The sequence below is a fragment of the Coregonus clupeaformis genome, unplaced genomic scaffold (genome assembly GCF_020615455.1).
Source record: "Coregonus clupeaformis isolate EN_2021a unplaced genomic scaffold, ASM2061545v1 scaf0865, whole genome shotgun sequence".
Lineage (NCBI taxonomy): Eukaryota > Metazoa > Chordata > Actinopteri > Salmoniformes > Salmonidae > Coregonus > Coregonus clupeaformis.
This window is the reverse complement of record NW_025534319.1, coordinates 38,390-43,965: the sequence shown is the minus strand read 5'-3', so window position 1 is coordinate 43,965 and position 5,576 is coordinate 38,390. Positions and strand designations below refer to the sequence as shown.

The window sequence follows — 5,576 nt, the reverse complement described above, 5'->3', positions numbered from 1 at the left end:
AAGCAACCTGATGGTACATTTGAGAACACACACTAGAGAGAAACCTTATAGCTGTGATCAATGTGGGAAGAGTTTTAGTCGATCAAGCATCCTGATGGTACATTTGAGAACGCACACTGAGAGAAACCTTATACTGCTGTGATCAATGTGGCAAGAGATACGCTGGTAAAAGAACTCTGATTAAACATCAGAAAGTACATACATGAAGGAGTTGTTTCATGATATCAATTAAATAATGTCACAATGTTTTAACATTGTCGTATGAGTATTGTAATGAATTTCACAATGTAGAACCATTTACATTTGACATTTTTTGTCATTTAGCAGACGCTCTTATCCAGAGCAACTTACAGTTAGTAAGTGCATACATTATTTTTTTATTTTTCATACTGGCCCCCCGTGGGAATCGAACCCACAACCCTGGCGTTTCAAACGCCATGCTCTACCAACTGAGCTACATCCCTGCTGGCTATTCCCTCCCCTACCCTGGACGATGCTGGGCCAATTGTGCGCCGCCCCAACCGTTTTCCCCCTGTTCTATTGATTTCAGCGTGATATGGATATTAGCCTCATCATGGGGAAAATCCAGGCTCTGAAATGAGTTGTGTTACACTTACCACGTTGGCGACCCACTTGAATCAAAATGCAACACTTCTAAATGTAGCTAGCTGTTTTCTACAAATTGTCCTCTGACCAGTGATGTACACATTATTCCCAGATTCCGTGTGGTTTTTGAGCTGTTAGTTTTAACAGGACGTGCAACCTCATCTCCCCCCTCTCCTGCAATTGATTTCAACATGATATCGATATGAGTGATGACAAATAAGTGTTGCGTTTCTCTGCTTTTGGGGACCCCTAAATTTAAATGCATCACTCCAAAATGTAGCTGACTGTCTTCTGCAGGTTGTCCTCTAACCAGTGAAGTAATAGATATCGCCCGTTTCCATGTGTATTTTTTTGTTGTGTTAGTTTCAACAGCACGTACAAACTGATTTTCCCCCCTAATCGATATTAGTGATTTATTGCCACTTGTCAAAACAACTGTGTTTTTGGTGCTTGTGCAGTTAATAAGGTGGTTGAAAAGAAGACTAAGCTCGAGGTCCAATCTACGTTTGGTTTTGGTTGAAAGTTAAAGTTAAAAATATGTATTTTTTAGGTCGTTGTTTCAACGACTTGAAAACAACTTCATTTCAACGTACTTGCAGCCTATAAACATGGACGCAGGATAACGCATGCGTCTATGAACTGTTTTATTAACAATCTTACATCACTCCAGTATTTCTTTACAACATTCAAGTGCTAAATGTCTTTATTCCACTGCTGAAGAAGCATGACTCAAATCACCTACTCATATCTCAAACATCCAGCCTGACAAAATATACATTTTTAATTATTCCATGCCTCCCTATTAGAAATGAATTATTGCCAATACATATTAACAAAGGGGTGTACATTCGGTTTTTATATTTCATAATATTTCCATTTCATGTAACATTTAGTAATCATAATAATTTATGTGACTAACTGATTTTTTTTTTGCACAATTATATTGTTTATAAACAGTGTAGTAAAACCAGCTTATATTTTGGGCTGGATATTACATCATATTCTTACTATTTTAACCAATGTTATTTCCTTAGATGCTCTTTAGTCTTTCAGCTTTTATTGATATTCTTTAGTTTTTTATCCACTGTTTGTTGTCTAGTAAATATTTCCGTTTTTATTTTCATAGCTTTTATTCATTTTTTCCTGTGAATTGCGTTGCATTTCATGTCTGAAATGTGCTATATAAATAAACTATACTGAACAAAAATATAAACGCAACAACGTAAAGTGTTGGTCCCATGTTTCATGAGCTGAAATAAAAGATCCCAGAAATGTTCCATACTCACAAAAAGCTTATTTCTCTCAAATGTTGTTCACATCCCTGTTAGTGAGCATTTCTCCTCCTTTGCCATAATAATCCATCCACTTCACAGCTGTGGCATATCAAGAAGCTGATTAAACAGCATGATCATTACACAGGTGCACCTTGTGCTAGGCACAATAAAAGGCCACTTTAAAATATGCAGTTTTATCACACAATGCAATGCCACAGATGACTAGAGTTTTGAAGAAGCGTGCAATTGGCGTGCTGACTGCAGGAATGTCCACCAGAGTTGTTGCCAGAGAATTGAATGTTAATTTCTCTACCATAAGCCGCCTCCAATGTTGTTTTAGAGAATTTGGCTACGTCAACCGGCCTCACAACTGCAGAGCACGTGTATGGCGTCGTGTGGGTGAGCGGTTTGCTGATGTCAACAGAATGCCCCATGGTGGGGTTATGGTATGGGCAGGCATAAGCTACGGACACAAATGCATTTTACCGATGGCAATTTAAATGCCAAAGATACCGTGATGAGATCCTGATCCTTTTGCGCCGCCTCATGGGTCTCACAGTCACGGCAGGCTGTGACACCGCCTGGGATCGTACCCGGGTCTGTAGTGACGCCTCAAGAACTGCGACACAGTGCCTTAGAACGCTACACCACTTGGGAGGCCTGGGTAGGGTGACTTAAATCTACAGTCCAGAATTCTCATCAGTAACTAACTTTTGGATTACGACAGTCAGTAACGTAATCTGATTACTTTCAGTTACTTTACACTGCTAACCCTAATGCCTAACCCTAACATGAAATAACCCTAACCTTAACCACACTGCTAACCCTAATGCCCTAACCCTAACATTAAATAACCCTAACCTTAACCACACTGCTAACCCTAATGCCTAACCCTAACATTAAAATAACCCTAACCTTAACCACACTGCTAACCCTAATGCCTAACCCTAACATTAAATAACCCTAACCTTAACCACACTGCTAACCCAATGCCTAACCCCTAACATGAAATAACCCTAACCTTAACCACACTGCTAACCCTAATGCCTAACCCTAACATTAAATAACCCCTAACCTTAACCACACTGCTAACCCTAATGCCTAACCCTAACATTAAATAACCCTAACCTTAACCACACTGCTAACCCTAATGCCTAACCCTAACATTAAATAACCCTAACCTTAACCACACTGCTAACCCTAATGCCTAACCCTAACTGTCAAGGCGTGCTGAAGGTGGGTGTGGTGTAGGAATCAAGCGCAGGACGCAGAGGCTCAGTCCAAAGGCTTAGTGCAAATATATATTATATATACAATAGAAGCACCATAAGCCCGAAGGCAAAATACAAGACGCACACAGGCGACAAAAACAAATGACGCGCAAACATGTGCAAACAACCCTCTCCAAACACTGGAGGGAAAATGTTGCTCCAAACACGAAACAGATGCTCAATCACACACAACGACAAGCACACACAATGAGAACTAAATAGGACACTAATCGAGGACTAACAAGACACAGGTTACAACATCCAGACAAAACCAAACGAACATGAAACATAGATTGGTGGCAGCTAGTACTCGGGGACGACGACCGCCGAAAGCCTGCCTGAACCAGGAGCCGCCTCGCGAAACCGTGACAGTACCCCCTTGACGCGCGGCTCCAGCCGTGCGCCGACCCCCGGCCCGGGGACGACCAGGAGGACGCGGAGCAGGGCGCGGCGGGATGGTCCCGGTGGAACTCCGACAGGAGAGATGGGTCTGGATGTCCCTCCGCGCACCCAGCACCGCTCCTCCGGGCTGTACCTCCCACTCCACGAGATACTGGAGACCCCCATCCGGCGCCTAGAGTCCAAGATGGACCGAACGGTGTGCGCCGGAGCCCCTCGATGTCCAGTGGGGCGGAGGAGTCTCCCCTATCTCATTGTCCTGGAGTGGACCAGCTACCACCGGCCTGAGAAGAGACACATGGAACGAGGGGTTAATATTCTTATACTCAACAGGTAGATGTAATCTATAACACACCTCGTTCAATCTTCTCAGGACTTTAAAGGGCCACAAACCGCCGACCCAGCTTCCGGCAGGGGCAGGCGGAGGGGTAGGTTTCTGGTAGAGAGCCAGACTCGATCTCCGGGTGCGTACACCGGCCCCTCACTGCGGTGGAGATCGGCGCCGCCCTTGTGATGAAGGACGGCCCGCTGCAGCTGGACGTGGGCAGCGCTCCACGTCTCTTCCGAGCGCCTCATCCAATCATCCACCCCAGGGGCCTTGATCTGGCTCTGCTGCCAAGGTGCCAGAACCGGCTGGTAACCTAACACACATTGGAAGGGGGTTAGGTTAGTAGAGGAGTGGCGGAGAGAGTTCTGGGCCATCTCAGCCCAGGGAATGTACCGTGCCCACTCCCTCCGGCCGGTCCTGGCAATACGACCTCAGAAACCTACCCACATCCTGGTTGACACGTTCTACCTGCCCGTTACTCCGGGTGGTACCCTGAGGTAAGGCTAACCGAGACCCCAAACGCTCCCATGAACGCTCTCCAAACACGAGAGGTAAACTGGGGACCTCGATCAGACACTATATCCTCGGGTACCCCGTAATGCCGGAAGACATGGGTAGAGAGGGCCTCAGCGTGTCTGTAGGGCAGTAGGAAGACCCGACATAGGGAGAAGACGACAGGCCTTAGAGAACCGGTCCACAATGACCAGGATGGTGGTATTCCCCTGAGAGAGGGGAAGGTCTGTCACAAAAATCCACCGAGAGGTGGAACCATGGTCGTTGTGGAGCGGGCAGGGGTTGTAAATTCACCCTGGGCAGATGTCGGGGCGCCTTACACTGGGCACACACCGAGCAGGAGGAGACATAAACCCTCACATCCCTAGCCAAAGTGGGCCACCAGTATTTAGTGCTAAGGCAATGCACCGTCCGGATACCCGGATGTCCAGAGGAGGGTGACGTGTGAGCCCAGTAATGAGTCGATCCCGATCTCGCGCGGAACGTACTCCCGACCCTCAGGACACTGTGGAGGGCTGGGGTCGTACGCAACGCCGCTTGATTTCGCATCGACCTCCCACACCACCGGTGCCACAAGGCAAGACTCTAGTATGGGAGTGGGGCTCAACGGACCCTCTCCTCCGTGTCATACCGCCGGGACAGCGCATCTGCCTTACCATTCTGGGACCCAGGGATGTACGTGATTTTAAATACGAACCTGGTGAGAAACATACTCCATCGAGCCTGGCGAGGGTTCAGTCTCCCGCTGCCCGGATGTACTCCAGGTTCCGATGGTCAGTCAAAATGAGGAAAGGGTGTTGAGCCCCTCAAGCCAATGCCTCCACACCTTAAGGGCTTGAACTACAGCTAACAGCTCCCTGTCCCCAACGCCAGTATTACGCTCCGCCGGGCTGAGCTTCTTAGAGTAAAAAGCACAGGGGGGAGTTTAGGTGGCGTGGCCGGACCGTTGAGAGAGAACGGCCCCCATACCAGCCTCAGACGCGCCTACCTCGACCTGAAAGGGTGCGCGGGATCCGGATGCGCCAGCACCGAGCCGACGTAAACAGGTCCTTCAGTCTCCTAAAGGCCCTGTCCGCATCGGTCGACCACTGCAGGCTGCACCGACCCCCTTCAGAAGGGACGGATGGAGCTGCCACCTGTCCAAAACCCCGGATAAACCCTCCGTAGTAATTCGCAAAGCCCAAA

At 47.5% G+C, this 5,576-nt stretch overlaps 1 non-coding gene across 1 annotated transcript; it reads right to left on the bottom strand.

The window, feature by feature from the left end:
* Positions 1-391: 391 nt before the first annotated feature.
* On the bottom strand, positions 392-470 carry trnas-uga. Its single transcript has one exon. It is a non-coding gene; the product is annotated as a tRNA-Ser (tRNA).
* Positions 471-5,576: the final 5,106 nt, after the last annotated feature.